Raw genomic sequence first — 16,454 nt, forward strand, 5'->3', positions numbered from 1 at the left:
ATAGATAGGGCTTGATGGCCGGCGTGGACACGATGGGCCGAAGGGCCTCTTTCTGTGCTGTAGAACTCTATGCCTAGCCCCCCTGGTCTAGAATTCCCTCCCTAAACTCATTCAGCTCCCCATCTCTTCTCTCCACCTTTAAGACCCTCCTTAAAACCCATCTCTCTAACCAAGCTTTTGGTCCCCCTTCCTAATTTGTCCTTCTTTGGCTGGGTGTCCATTTTTTTGATTATGCCTCTGTGAAGCACTTTGGGATATGTTAAAGGCGCTATATAAATGCAAGTTGACGTTGATCACCTGTGGTGTTGCACATGAAGGATCAAGAACTGTCATCTTCAGGTGAAGTGACGTTCGAGGGTGGCAGATAATTGGACCAAAGCGCGCAGACAGTAGCTCAGTCCCTATTTTAAAGTCATACATTCTGTCCTTATATATTTATATTTCCATTCTAAACGTCAGGTCGAAACTTATAGTGGAAACCACCTACCTAAGTCAGGTTGTAATTGTGGTCTCTCATCAATGGTGGTGCTCGAGTACCTCCACAGACAGAGAATGGAATTACAGCGACAAGTTTACATTTATCCATTCTGAATGCGGCTCTCAGAATTCACAATCGCAAAAGCAGACAGTAAATGCGCGTAGAGGTAAAAATGTTGATATAATGGATAGTTTGTGCTGTGGTTGTGTGGTTAAAACTCGGGTGGCAGAGTGGAAAGGGACAACTCCAAAACCAGAGGCTGGCTGTGGGGGACAGTCACGTTCCCTTTACAGTCAGTTTCCTTTTACATCTTGCAGGCGGTGTGCTACTTCCTGAAAGTGTTGTACAATGTGTCAGCGCTGTGGATGTGTGATCGTGCGCTCGGACCGTACGGCGCTGCACCGACTGTAATGCGAGGACTACCCCGAGCCCGGCTCGACCAGGTGCGGGAGGTAAGAGGGGTTTCGGGGCGAGTTTCCTTCTGTCACTTACACAAAGCGACTTGCTGCTGAGCGCAGGCGACCTGTTATAAATGTCTGTAAGGTTACCCCAAGTTCACTGACCGATTTCAGGAGTCCATTGAAGCGGGAGTAACGTGTTGGATCCTGGACTTGTTTGTCGCATTGAAACTTTTATTCTGTTGTAAATATAACCCGTTAAAGTGAAATTTAGGTATCGATTTCCGACTTTGGGGATCTCCCCTCGCCGTTAAAATGGCGCGGATCAGTGCTATCAAAGCAATGCAGTGTTTGCCCTTTAATGTTCACTCCCAATGGTAACGCTCTGTGCAAATCGGCTTATTATTAGCACCGCTTCTGTAATACTTGAAGCCGGGCCGAGTGATCAGCTGCTCCCGCCGCCGCCTGGCTGGAGTTGACCCTTCACCCTGTCCGGGTCACGGCCACTGTCACTGACCAAAGCGACAGGCCACAGACACTGAAAGGAGAAAAAATATTAAAATTCAATTTCGGAAATGTTAGGGTCCAGTGAATGTCTTGTGCAAGAGAATTGCTTGTAAATTGTTATTCCTCACTATTATTTCCCGATGCCACCATTTCCTCAGCGGTTTTAACTTTGTATTACCGAAATCCCCCTAAAGGCACCAGGTAGTTGTTTAAAGACATGTTTATGTTAATATTACTGAGATGTAAATCTTGAAATTGCAGGTGGGTGATATCAGTGGATAAAAGCTCAACACATTTGTGGGACATTCCTTTGTTTTCTATTTTAATAACAGCTAGGTTAAGACCTGTGCTAAAATAGTGAACAGAGGAATGTCACACGAGCACATAAATAAATTCATTTACCACTAGCGCCAACAGTGATCATTGGTTATAGTGAATAAACAGTGGGCTACTGCGGATTACCCAGTCTATTTAGTCAGTGAGGAGCTGATATAACTAGTCGCTAAATAGTTAGTGTCTCCCCCCTCAGGGTTAATAAATATGGAAGACTGGACGTGTGGACTTGAACACCAGAAAATATCTCGGGGGTTGGAGGTTCAGGAGAACTATAAAAACAAAGCTTTAGTGATTTGCAACTATTTTATAATCACTGTAGGGCATGTTTTATATTTGATACTACAGTATAATGTTTTATATTTGATACTATAATGAAGTTGGCAACTGAAGGCTTTAATTAAGCACCTACTGCATATTGCACGACATATCCATATGTGAAGCATTAGTAATTGCAACGTTATTACTACATCATTACCACCAGAGCATTTAAAAATAATTCCCAGTTGATGTCCAGGAATGTTTATGTCCTGCAGTTATTAAAAGTTGGTAATACTGGAACTATTAAGTCACGTGAATTGTCAAATAAAAGATTAGCTTCCATTATACTCCTTCAATTACAGGAAAATTATATTGCAAGATACGAAAATGTATTTTACAAAACTTGATTCACTATAATCCAAATATTTTTTGAAATTGTTTTTGTATATAGAGCACACTTCCTGTTCACAAACGTTAATTACTGTAACATTTTTAAGACCTACCATTTATAACGGGAAAACAGTCTGAAACATTTTATAACAGCAAAACCCTATCTCAGCACGTCAATGTTTATAAACGGAAATATTGGCCTAGAAATTGGTTTGCGTCTGAGTTCAGGCGTGAACTCCGCAGTGGCAACGACAGCCACAACAAAACTGATGCATGAACTTGGTCTTCTTGCATCATCAGGCCGTGACCAACCTGCTTGGGGGGTGGGGGGGTGGTGGCTAGTGGCACCCCAAGAGGCAGGGCACCGGTCGCCAAGAGGAGGAATGTCAGTCGGCGGGACACTGGGCATACAGTAAGCCGAGGAAGGGGGAGAGGAGATCAAGGGGCGGGCGAGCAGTGGCCGTCAACGGCCCAACGTTTCAGTGCCGATCCAGGAGGAGAACTAGTGTTCCTCCTGGCTCCACAATCAGATAAGTAAAAATGTTGCTGGCAGTTCCTTTAAGGACCGCTGGTTTAGCCCGAGACAACTGACCGCAGCATGAACGCCGCATACTGCGGTCAGTCACAATCTAATTTTGCAAAGGGGCCTGCAATGGGCGTTAGGCTCTTTGTTTGCATAGGTGTTAAAAATTGCCATTTTTGGTGACAGGCCCCTGTGTTTTATATTCGTTCATAGGATGTAGGCGTCGCTGGCAAGGCCAGCATTTATTGCCCATACCTAGTTGCCCTTGAAAAGGTGGTGGTGAGCCACCTTCTTGAACTGCTGCAGTCCGTGTGGCGATGGTACTCCCACAGTGCTGTTAGGGAGGGAGTTCCAGGATTTTGACCCAGTGACAATGAAGGAACGGCGATATACTTCCAAGTCAAGATGGTGTGTGACTTGGAGGGAAACTTGGAGGTGGTGTTCCCATGCACCTGCTGCCCTTGTCCTTCTAGGTGGAAGAGGTCGTGGGTTTGGGAGGTGCTGCCGAAGAAGCCTTGGCGAGTTGCTGCAGTGTATCTTGTAGATAGTACACACTGCAGCCATGGTACGTTGCTGGTGGAGGGAGTGAATGTTTAAAGCAGTGGATGGAGTGCCAATCAAGCGGGCTGCTTTGTCCTGGATGGTGTCGAGCTTCTTGAGTGTTGTTGGAGCTGCATTCATCCAGGCAAGTGGAGAGTATTGCATCACACTCCTGACTTGTGCCTTGTAGATGGTGGAATGGCTTTGGGGAGTCAGCAGGTGAGATACTCGCCACAGAATACCCAGCCTCGGACCTGCTCTTGTTGCCACTGTATTTATGTGGCTTGTCCAGTTAAGTTTCTGGTCAATGGTGATTCCCAGGATGTTGATGGTGGGGGATTTGACAATGGTAATGTCGTTGAATGTCAAGCAGTAGTGGTTAGACACTCGTTTGTTGGAGATAGTCATTGCCTGGCACTTGTGTGGCGTGAATGTTACTTGCCACTCATCAGCCCAAGCCTGAATGTTGTCCAGGTCTTGCTGCGTGCGGGCACAGACTGCTTCATTATCTGAGGAGTTGCGAATGGCACTGAACACTGTGCAGTCGTCAGTGAACATCCCCACTTCCTGAACTTTTGATGGAGGGATGGTCATTGATGAAGCAGCTGAAGATGGTTGGGCCTTGGACACTGCCCTGAGGAACTCCTGCAGCGATGTCCTGAGGCTGTGATGATTGACCTCCAACTACCACAACCATCTTCCTTTGTGCTAGGTATGACTCCAGCCAGAGGAGAGTTTTCCCCCTGATTCCCATTGACTTCAGTTTTACTAGGGCTCCTTGATGTCAATGGTAATAGGGTAATCTGGCTTGTGGTGTGAACGCACTCAATCCATGCTGGATGAGAGTGCATGCCAAATTGCTTATGGTGCCCAGAGTTGCCCAGGACATCTGCCTGGCTCCGTGATCCAATTTCTAGGGCCATGTGTCAACTTTATAATGGGAAAACCATATGTAAATCTTTCACCATCAGAGTTTGCTAATAGATAGATTTATACAGCACAGAAAGAGGCCCTTCAGCCCATCGTGTCCACGCCGGCCATCAAGCCCTATCTATTCTAATCCCATTTTCCAGCACTTGGTCCGTAGCCTTGTATGCTATGGCGTTTCAAGTGCTCATCTAAATGCTTCTTGAATGTTGTTTTGGTTTCCATATTTAAGAAAAGATATACTTGCTCTCGCGGTGGTTCAGAGAAGGTTCACTCGGTTGATTCCGGAGATGAGGGGGTTGACGTATGAGGAAAGGTTGAGTAGGTTGGGCCTCTACTCATTGGAGTTCAGAAGAATGAGAGGCGATCTTATTGAAACATATAAGATTGTGAGGGGGCTTGATCGGGTGGATGCGGTGAGGATGTTTCCACTGATGGGTGAGACTAGAACTAGGGGGCATAATCTTAGAATAAGGGGCTGCCCTTTCAAAACTGAGATGAGGAGAAACTTCTTCACTCAGAGGGTAGTAAATCTGTGGAATTTGCTACCCCAGAGAGCTGTGGAAGCTGCAACATTAAATAAATTTAAAATGGAGATAGACAGTTTCCTAGCATATAAGGGAATTAGGGGTTACGGGGAGAGGGCAGGGAAGTGGATGTGAGTCTAGGTTCGGATCAGCCATGATCCTATTGAATGGCGGAGCAGGCCCGAGGGGCCGCATGGCCTACTCCTGCTCCTACTACTTATGTTCTTATGTTCACCTGAAGATGACAGTTCTTGATCCTTCATGTGCAACACCGCAGGCGATCAACGACAACTTGCATTTATATAGCGCCTTTAACATAGGAAAAAATCCCAAGGTGCTTCACAGAGGCATAATCAAAAAAATGGACACCCAGCTAAAGAAGGACAAATTAGGAAGGGGGACCAAAAGCTTGGTTAGAGAGATGGGTTTTAAGGAGGGTCTTAAAGGTGGAGAGAAGAGGTGGGGAGCTGAATGAGTTTAGGGAGGGAATTCTAGACCAGTGGGGCTAGGCATAGAGTTATACAGCACAGAAAGAGACCCTTCGGCCCATCGTGTCCACGCCGGCCATCAAACCCTATCTATTCTAATCCCATTTTCCAACACTTGGTCCATAGCCTTGTAAGCTATGGCATTTCAAGTGCTCAACTAAATGCTTCTTAAATGTTGTGAGGGTTCCTGTCTCTACCACCCTTTCAGGCAGAGAGTTCCAGATTCCAATCACCCTCTGGGTGAAAAAGTTTTTCCCCAAATCCCCTCTAAACCTCCTGCCCCTTACCTTGAAACTATGCCCCCTGGTTATTGACCCCTCTACTAAGGGGAAAAGTTCCTTTCTATCAACCCTATCTATGCCCCTCATAATTTTGTACATCTCAATCATGTCCCCCCTCAGCCTTCTCTGCTCCAAGGAAAACAACCCCAGCCTGTCCAGTCTCTCTTCATAGCTGAAGCGCTCCAGCCCAGGTAACATCCTGGTGAATCTCCTCTGCACCCTCTCCAATGCAATCACATCCTTCCTATAGTGTGGCGACCAGAACTGCACACAGTATTCCAGCTGTGGCCTAACTAGCGTTTTGTACAGCTCCATCATAACCTCCCTGCTCTTATATTCTATGCCTCGGCTAATGAAGGCAAGTATCCGATATGCCTTTTTAACCACCTTATCTACCTGTCCTGCTGCCTTCAGGGATCTATGTACATGCACACCAATGTCCCTCTGATCCTCTGTCCTACCTAGGATCCTACCATTCATTGTGTATTCCCTTGCCTTGTTAGTCCTCCCAAAATGCATCACCTCACACTTTTCAGGGTTAAATTCCATTTGCCACTGTTCTGCCCATCTAACCAACCCATCTATATCGTCCTGCAGCCTGATGCTTCCCTCCTCGCTATTTACCACTCCACCAATTTTCCAATGAACCAATTGAATTTATCAAAATGTTTTTTAAAATTTGCAACTGAAATTCATAATGTCCAAAATAAGGTTTTAAGCAAAATAGAAAAATCAAAAAGTTACATTTCACAATAACATTAAATTTCTCCATTGATTTGTCTTTTGTGTCTTTTAATGTCTTCCTCCATCATCGTTGTGCTCGCTAAAATTCTCATCCTTGTTTTCAAATCGCTCCTTTACCTTGCCCATCCCTGTCTCTGTAGCCTTCTCCACCCCTACAAGCCTTCAAGTTCTATGTGCTCCTCCAATTCTTACCTCTTGTGTATCCCCGATTTTAATCGCTCCACCATTGGTGGCCATGCCTTCGGTTGCCTAGGCCCTAAGCTCTGGAATTCCCTCCCTAAACCTCTCCGCCTCTCTAAATCTCTCCTCCTTTAAGGCGCTCCTTAAAATCTACCTCTTTGTCCAAGCTTTTGGTCATCTGTCCTAATATCTCCTTATGTGGGTTGGTGTCAAATTTTGTTTGATAAGGCTCAAGGGGCCGTATGGCCTACTCCTGCTCTTACTTCTTATGTGAAGAGCCTTGGGATGTTTTACTACGTTAACGGCATTATATAAATGCAAATTGTTGTTGTTTACTTGAAAGCCCCAACTTCTCTCAAAGACCTGGCCTTGGTCTAAATGGAGTCGATTTTTACTGCCTTCATGGGGCGGTAACAGGCTCAAAATGAATTTGGTAGCCTTACCACCTCTTTAGCACCAGTGACGCAGTTGGCTCCATTTTGAAAGGGGCTAGGCCCCTTTTAATATGGAAATTGGGGTCCTATGACGTAAATAGGACCGCGATTGCCACTTTTGTTGGAACTAGTTGGAGCCTGCAGCTTGCAGGCTTTGATCAGTTCCACGGGCAATGGAACTGAATAGGCCCACCGAAGGTACATGTTGAATTATTTTGCAAGAGTGCTCTCCTGGTGCCCACCAAAATATTCTGGGCCACTACCACCCCCGCGGCCCCACCCTCTGCGATTGTATCCCCCCTGCCACCACTCATCCTGCTACTGACCACCACAGCCCGATCCTGAGGTCTCAAACAAGAGAGCTGTGTCGGGATGCCTGCCAAATTTAAATGAGGGCAGGGCCTCAAAATCATGGGGGGTCTCTTCGCCGCCCTAACAGGTGTTCGGGCAGCACGGTCTACCTGTCGGTTGCCCAAAAGTCAAAATCCACCCCAATGATTTTACCCAGAATTAGCTGCAGTCCCACAATGCACAGTCTGTATAATTTCCCAGGATGCATCAGTAGCATTTAGATACCCAAATGATTGAATGCCTTTCTCTCAGTATCGAACCAAATTTATTTGAGTGTTTTCCAAAAATAATTTGAAGAAATGCTAGATGACAAATTTCAAAAGCTTTATTGAGGTAACATTATTATTGACATTAATATTGACAGAAACAGACATACAGAGCACTGCTGGTGTTTTTTTCTGAGATGAATGTAAGCAAAGTGTATTCTGGTTCAAGGCAACATATGATGCATGTTTATAACCTTACGTACACAGAATACAATATTGCCTGTAAGTGAGATAAGAAAATGACTAGATCTGCTTTCCTGCAAGCCTCCAATAGTTTTTAAAAAAAAGGAATACAAACATATTGCTGGGTGCTTTTTACAATCTAGAAGCCTGTGACTCTGTTGTCATGTGTATTGTGAAACACCATCAGTTTCTTTAAATAAAAACTTTATTGTTGCTTGCTGACCTACAAAAAAACATATACAACAACCAAAACATATAAGAACATCAAACGTAGGAGCAGGAGTAGGTCATTTGGCCCCTCGAGCCTGCTCCGCCATTCAATAAGATCATGGCTGATACACTAACACTGCCATTCTCTTAAGTTTGAAATTCGACAGGGAGTGAGATTTATGATTAAAACTTTAAATACATTTAAACACATGAAACTATGTTTTTTAACGGTGAGGTATGTCTAAATAGATGGTTTTCTAAAATTCAAAATGAGTTGTCTGAGCGTATATCAGGATTCTGGTGGTAGCAGAGCCCATCAAAGTCTTATTCCAAATACTGTATGTCGATTGAAAGTAAATGAGTGAGACTTGATAGGTCTGACATCATGATACCCTCTTTAATGATCAAATTGCAACAGATGAATAATGATTACTTCACAAGACTACAAGACTGGTTCTGTGGAAGAGGGCTCTTCCAACCATTTGATCTCATTCCAGAATACCACCCACTTCTTAACTACTCTGGTGTGTTACTGCACACACAATGACAGTGGGCTGACATTCTGATCATCGATACTCACAGCACACAGAAATCATAAACATAGATCGTAGTTAGAATACTGTATGTGAGATTTGTGAATACCACATTTAATCTAACAGTGACAACTCATCCCAACAAACATTCTATTCAGCAAAATCCTCTGGAGTATCCTCTATTGGAATTGAGGTAGAAGATCAGCCATGATCTTATTGAATGGCGAAGCAGGCTTGCAGGGCCTACTCTTACTCCTATTTCTTATGTTCTTATTCTTTTTGAAGAGTATTTTTGCACCGTAGCAACTTAAATTAAACCTGTCATTGAAAATTATTTTTTTCAGTGAGGTACTCACAAATTAAGTCAGGCTGATTGAACCTGTGAGAACTGCTGTCATTCATTTGGAGTGACACACATTTTGTTTATTAATACCTTAATAAGTGTTTATTCATGCAATCTATTTTGATGTATCATTCTGAGATATAGATAACATGCATGTGTTTAAATTGATTTGCAGTGTTGCTGATTCCTTCCTATTAATTTGCCCGCTGGTGATAAGACGTGCTCGGTATGCATGGTCCCTCCCGCACTGAGCGGCGGCAGCACGGTCGGATTGGTGGCCTCGGTCCTGGAGCTGCATCCGCTGCTGCTTGGGATCGAGCCCCTCTGCTTGACGATGCCGGAGTGCAGCGGATGTGGTGGAGTTGCGGTCAGTGCTGCTGCTTCCTGGGAGCGGGCGGAAAGTGCGGGGATTTCCGATTATTCTGCCACTGCCGCCTCAGTCTCCGGCTGCTGCGTGAACCTCCAGTCGTAAAAGCATAGCAGCCGGTTCTTACCTCCCTTCCCCCTGTGGGTCTGAGCTAATTTCATTCCATTTTGGCGTACAAAATAAACACATTTTTTCCATTGTGAGGAGGTCGAGAGCAAACGAAATCTAAAATAAGGAAAGCCCTTTTGAATTAAATCTGGGGAAAAAATGCACTCAGATCTTTCATATTGCCTCAGGCAGAACTTAGAAACCGAAAATACACTTCTCTGTTTAACTAATGCTTATTGGGAAGTGGTACAAAGGAAAAAAAATCAGGCTTAAAGGAAATGTGAACAACAATGACTCTTTTTCTAAAATGATTGTTTATGCAAATCTGTTACACCAAACACTTCAGGAACATAACAGTCTTGGGGAAAAGATGTGTTTCAGAGAAAAGAGTTTGTTTGAATTGGTTTACAGCATTGTTCCCATGATCTGACATTTGACATTTATGTTTCTACAGTAATACTAGAGTTACAGCAGGACACAGCAAAAGCCCTTTGACATTAATGTTTTAGCATTTTAGGGCTTTATTTATATAGCGCCTTTCACAACCAGCAGACGTCTCAAAACGCTTTACAGCCAATGAAGTAATTTTTGAAGTGGAGTCATTGTTCTAATGTAGGAAACGCGGCAGCCAATTTGTGCACAGCAAGCTCCCACAAACAGCAACGTGATAATGATCAGATAATCTGTTTTTTAGTGATGTTGATTGAGGGATAAATATTGGCCAGGACACCGGGGATAACTCTCCTGCTCTTCTTCGAAATAGTGCCATGGGATCTTTTACGTCTACCTGGTTTAACGTCTCATCCGAAAGACAAATTAATGCTGGATTCATGTGACCACTGGTTCCTGTGTGTCCGAGACTCTAGGTACAATGTGATGGTTATGGGTGCAACTCACTCATGCTTATAATTCCGTGATCTTTTGTGTTATTTCATTTCATTCCACCCAGATTAAGCAGATTTCTGGGCAGAAATCATGCGGAAACTCCAGGCCATAAACTATAGGAATTAAATATATAGAAGGCACCCAGTACAAGGAAACAAAGGAAATAGATTAATATATAAATCCTATTGTACCTGAAGGTATGTTATCCTGTTGTTCAAAAGAAAAATGAAGCGTGACCTAGAAATTAAAGACCAGTTAACTTAACATTGATACTAGAAAATTCTTCATAGCATTTCACAGGATGCTATCTGTGTTCATCGCAGTCACAAATTTACTCCATTTTTTTTTTAGAAGGCTTCTAAATCAATGAGGAAGGATATTTAATGGCTTTAATATGATTTGACTTTCAGAAAGGATTAGGCTCTTAAAGAAGTGTAAGGCTCATGAAGTTCATGATACAGGAAACTTTTTTTTATCCGGCACGGACGGGACCGACGTGCCGGTTCATCAAAAATTCCGGATAACCGAATGCTATAGTAAAAGATACGGAGCTCAGAGCTCCGTATAAAGCAACAAACCCTGTTGCTTAGCAACAGGTTCAGAACAATGGCCACAAGTTGCAAGCGTCTCTGTAGCTTAGCAACAGCTGCAGCCACACCCTTGCACAGCAACAGATGGAGGAAGGCAAGTAATAAAAGTTACCTGAACCTACTCCTGAATTTTGCCGGTTAACCGAGATTTCCGGTTATTTAGGTACCGGTAAATCAAAAGTTTCCTGTACAATCAAGGGCCTCCTCTTAAGCAGTGACACCACTGCAATTCTGGGAGTTGGGTTAGTCCACCCAAACTGATTTTTTTTTAACCAAAATTGACCAAACAAACAAATTAAACCAAAGAGGTAAACTCGGGAGGAAACCACCGGACTTCAGTATGATGGTAAAACCAGCAACATTACATAGAGAGGGGAGCTGTGATCGTGGTCAGCTCGACCACTCAGAATAACTGCTCCAGGCCAGCAGGAGAAAGCAAGCCCAATAATAGCAGCTACAACAGGGCACGTCATGGCAGAAGGCAAGTACCATCCAACTGCATTCTGAATAGAAAGCAGGGGCGGATCTGGGTGTGACACACCTCGTTGTACGAGTCAACCTTCTGAGCAATCACTCTGACAAAGTCAAAATACTGCTCACATCTGCTGGGCAAAAACTTAGAAGCTGCACTAAGATGTGGTGTGTCTGATGAATTCGTGCCAGAAATCCAAACTTTGAAGAAAGAGAAAGACTGCAAACTTTTGCACTGAATGGGGAAAGATGTTTGTTAAGTAAATATACACGTGAAGCAATATTCCCCCTAATTTTTTTTTATGGGTGCGTGGACCCTTTAAGGGGCTGCGCGGCCCATTCAAAGTTTCGTGCATGCACAAAATTTCACATTGGAAAAGCCAGTCCCGGGCTGCGTGGGACCTGCAGACAGCTGCACGGCCATGCGGGCGTGCAGCTTAGAGGGAACGTTGACGTGAAGTACTTTTACCTGTATTGTGTGTAAGAAGTTGTCTACTAAAAATAGTGCACATGGCTAAAACAGCTTTTGGTCATCTGCCTTAATATCTCCTTATTTGGTTCGGTTTGACAACACTGCTGTGAAACATCTTGGGACGTTTTGCTACATTAAATGTGCTATATAAATGCAAGTTGTTGTTGAGGGTCTGGCCCACCCAAATTGATTTGAAAACAAATATAAAAATCAAATTATATTAAAATGATAAAGTCAGGAGAATTTAGAACAGTCCAAAGATGTGCGAGTTAGGTTGATTGGCTATGATAAATTGACCCTTAGTGTTAGGGGGATTAAATACGTGGGGTTACGGGGATAGGGTGGGATATGTGTTGGTGTAGGGGTTACGGGGATCGGGTGGGATATGTGTCGGTGCAGGCTCGATGGGCCGAAATGGCCTCTATCTGCACTGTGGGGTTTCTGTGATTCTGTGATTCTGTGAAATATTCCATGTGGTGTTCACTTCAGGAAAATGTGCACTTTTCCTATTTAAAAAAATCTAATCTAATATAAGTGACATCTTTGGAAACCAGCAACTCTTAGCATTAATTGTCCAAAAGGTAGAGCAAATATACATCCATTGAGCGATCTCCTCCCAGATCCTTCTTGTGTTCAACCTTGAAGGCCTCCTGCCCCCCTGCGGCTAAAGGACCTCACGGGGTCTTTGGACTCCCCAGTGCCGCATCAGAAAATCTCCTTCCCCTTTCTCTTGGCAGTTGGGCCACGGCTCTGTCCACAATGATAATGAGGTGCTTTTGCGACAAAGCACCTCCCCTTTAAGTAGTGCAGAGAGTATAGGCCAAACTTTATTGGCCAGTAGACTGCACTTGATATTGACCCCCTGTTGAGCGCTAAGCCAATGAGCAGCGCGTTTAGCGCTGAATCAGCGTGGCAATCATGTAAATGAGCAGGCAGCATGAATTTTGCGAGCTGCCTGCATCACTTCGAACGGGCGCAGGAAAATAGCGCTGGGTGGTGCCCCCAACCATTTTCGGGCCTTATCCAATTTCTAGGTCACTATCACAATCATGGAATAACTTTTTATTTGTACCTGGACTCTGAGTACTTCCTAAGTTCTAACAAGCACTCAGCAGATACTTAGAAAGAATGTCTCATTGGTTGGTCTTTTCTTGGTAATTCCCTATAAATACTTCTATGTATGAAATTATGCATGCAAATTCATGTTCTGGGACTATATTGTGCAGTACTGAACGCATGTGTTGGAGTCATATAACAAAAACAAAACTTGTAGGAGGACTTGGATTTTGAAAGTTTTCTTCCTGCAGCCTTGGCACTTTGAGTTACCTCAGAGTATCAAAAGGTCATAGAAAAGGTCTGTCATGGATCAATATTTTTTTCAATCCAAAATTCCAATCAAGGGGCATCACATACTAGAAAAGTTAGAGCCAACTAACTGCTGTGTGAATGAATGCTGCTCTTTGGTGAATTTGAGACCCATAATGGTGTTTCTCTTGAAGGCAGGAGGTTTTAAAATGCTTGTTTATGGTTGCTTTGATTGTGGTTGTGAAATTTAAAAAAATACTTCTGTAAAGGTTATTTGCTAATTCACAAAAACAAGTCACAACAAGCAACTTTATATGATCATTCATTTTACAAAGTATTTGAGCAACTAAAGCACTTGTAGTTGATAAACCTTGAGTAAAATTATTTGGCTTGAAATAGAGCTAAATTGTAATTCTAGAACCGTTTGATTAGTCATAGGCCTCCTTCTAATCTTGAACAATCAAGTGAACTCTGAGTTTATTTTTAAGGCAGTTCAAATAGGCCAAAGTACTAAAGTTCTCTCAATAGGAAGAATGAAGGAAAATCTACACATGCAAGATCCTCTAAAAAGCTTTATTTTACATTAAACATTGAAATATTTCTGCTGTTGTGTATAACACTATGCCTAATCAAAACAACAATGAAACAAACCAAATGATGTGCACAGGCAGAATAGTAACTGTACCATGATGTTTGTGTCTCGAAGCAATAGTGACAAAGTTAGACTGAGAAATTCTTATGCTTGTAACTCTGCTTATACCTATTAAGTATCAACTTATATTGGCCCAGATTATTCTGTAAAAAAAATAATGGTGAGGCTAATGGCACGCTCCGTTATTTATGCACAAATGGTACAGCAACTTCAGGCGAGGGGCAGATATCCAAAAGTTGCAGTCTGAGTTGTGCCGCTCTGCCATTAGCTTTGCGAAAACGACATCTCACTGTCTGGCTAACTATTGAAATGCCTTGAATGGCGTGCTGGATACAGCAAAGGCTATGGGCCCCGACAACAACCTGGCTGTCATGCTGAAGATTTGTGCTCCAGAACTAGCCGCGCCTCTAGCCAAGCTGTTCCAGTACAGCTACAACACTGGCATTTATCCGACAATGTGGAAAACTGCCCAGGTATGTCCTGTCCACAAAAAGCAGGACAAATCCAATCCAGCCAATTACCGCGCCATCAGTCTACTCTCAATCATCAGCAAGTGATGGAAGGTGTCATCGACAGTGCTATCAAGTGGCACTTGCTCACCAATAACCTGCTCACTGATGCCCAGTTTGTGTTCAGCCAAAACCACTCGACTCCTGACCTCATTACATCCTTGGTCCAAACATGGACAAAGGAGCTGAATTCCAGAGGTGAGGTGAGAGTGACTGCCCTCAACATCAAGGCAGCATTTGACCGAGTGTGGCATTAAGGAGCCCTAGTAATACTGAAGTCAATGGGAATCGGGGGGGGAAACTCTCCACTATCTGGAGTCATACCTACCACAAAGGAAGGTGGCTGTGGTGGTTGGAGTTCAATCATCACAGCCCCAGGACATTGCTGCAGGAGTTCCTCAGGGCAGTGTCCTAGGCCCAACCATCTTCAACTGCTTCATCAATGACCTTCCCTCCAACATAAGGTCAGAAATGGGGATGTTCGCTAATGACTGCACAGCGCTGTTAGTGAGGGAGTTCCAGGATTTTGACCTAGCGACGATGAAGGAACAGCGATACACTTCTAAGTCAGGATGGTGTGTAACTTGGAGAGGAACTTGGAGTTAGTGGTGTTCCCATGCACCTGCTGCCCTTGTCCTTCTAGGTGGTAGAGGTCGCGAGTTTGGGAGGTGCTGCCAAAGCAGCCTTGGCAAGTTGCTGCAGTGCATCTTGTAGATAGTACACACTGCAGCCACGGTGCGCCGGTGGTGGAGGGAGTGAATGTTTAAGGTGGTGGATGAGGTGCCAATTGTACTGGATGGTGCCGAGCTTCTTGAGCTTCTATGCTTATATGTCCCCTTGTCTTCCCTAACCTATCAAACTCAAATAGCCTATCTACATGGACCAAATATAATCCTTTCATTAATTTAAAGACCTCCATGAAATCTCCTCAAAATCTACACTTTTCTAGATTAAAACCCCCCAGCTCTATAAGCCTATCATGGTAACTAAGGACCTTCTACTGAGCCAACTATCTTTTCTAGGGGCTCCATATCACCCATCATGTGAGGGGACCAAAACTGGGCACAGTATTTTAAATGAGACCTAACCAAGAACTTAAACAAAGACAGTATAGTATTTTTTGATTTGACCTGGCTATACATTCTAACCCTCTATTTGCTTTTGCAATAGCCTCACAGCTTTGGAGCTTTGGAGATTCATGTACCCTATAACACCTAGGTCTTTTTTCTACTCAACAGCCTTAAGCTCACAACCCTGCATAGTGTGCACGTACTTGGCATTGTCCCTACCAACATGTCTAGCACTACACTTATCTATATTAAGTGACGTGGGCTCATTCCCCCATTGCATCTAGATCTGCCTGTAATCTATTTATCTCATCTAACCTCCTACCAACCACACAAATGTTTGCATCATTTGTGAAATTGCATATAGGTCCCACTGATGGGTGAGACTAGAACTAGGGGGCATAATCTAAGAATAAGGGGCTGCGCTTTCAAAACTGAGATGAGGAGAAACTTCTTCACTCAGAGGGTAGTAAATCTATGGAATTTGCTACCCCAGAGAGCTGTGGAAGCTGCAACATTAAATAAATTTAAAATGGAGATAGACAGTTTCCTAGCAGATAAGGGAATTAGGGGTTACGGGGAGAGGGCAGGGAAGTGGACGTGAGTCTAGATTCGGATCAGCCATGATCCTATTGAATGGCGGAGCAGGCCCGAGGGGCCGTATGGCCTACTCCTGCTCCTACTTCTTATGTTCTTATGTTCTGACATCTTCATCCAGCTCATTGATAAATATGGTGTAGAACAACGGCCCTAGTATTGATCCCTGCAGGACTCCACTAGTAACCAGTTCCTCTAACTACTGTTAATAATAGCCATCTGTCTATGAAAATACAACCAGTTCCTTATCTAACCCAAAATCTCCCTGCTAACGGGAACGGTAGCATAGTGGTTAGTTTATGGGACTAGTAATCCAGAGGTCTGGACTAATGATCCTGAGATGAGAGTTCAAATCCTATCACGGCAGCTGGGGAATTTAAATTCAGTTAATTAAATAAATTAAATCTGGAACAAAAAGCTAATATCAGTAATGGTGACCATGAAACTATTGGATTGTTGTAAAAACCCATCTGGTTCACTAATGTCCTTACCTGGTCTGGCCTATATGTGACTCCAGACCCACAGCAATGTGGT

The 16,454-nt window shown here is 43.7% G+C and overlaps 1 protein-coding gene across 4 annotated transcripts in view; it reads left to right on the top strand.

Moving 5' to 3' along the window:
• The first annotated feature begins 533 nt into the window (after positions 1-533).
• Positions 534-16,454, top strand: part of LOC147121118 (TNF receptor-associated factor 5-like) — a 69,759-nt gene continuing 53,838 nt past the window's right edge. The window contains exon 1 of one of the 4 annotated variants that reach the window (XM_085980915.1): positions 534-644. The gene's annotated coding sequence lies outside the window, so the exon portion shown is untranslated. Of the gene's footprint in view, positions 645-737; positions 931-16,454 lie in introns of those variants that run through there. The other 3 variants (XM_085980908.1, XM_085980907.1, XM_085980905.1) reach the window with 3 other exon arrangements.

This window comes from Somniosus microcephalus, chromosome 3 (genome assembly GCF_052327205.1).
Source record: "Somniosus microcephalus isolate GS21.2 chromosome 3, FLI_Smic_1.0, whole genome shotgun sequence".
Taxonomy (NCBI): Eukaryota; Metazoa; Chordata; class Chondrichthyes; order Squaliformes; family Somniosidae; genus Somniosus; species Somniosus microcephalus.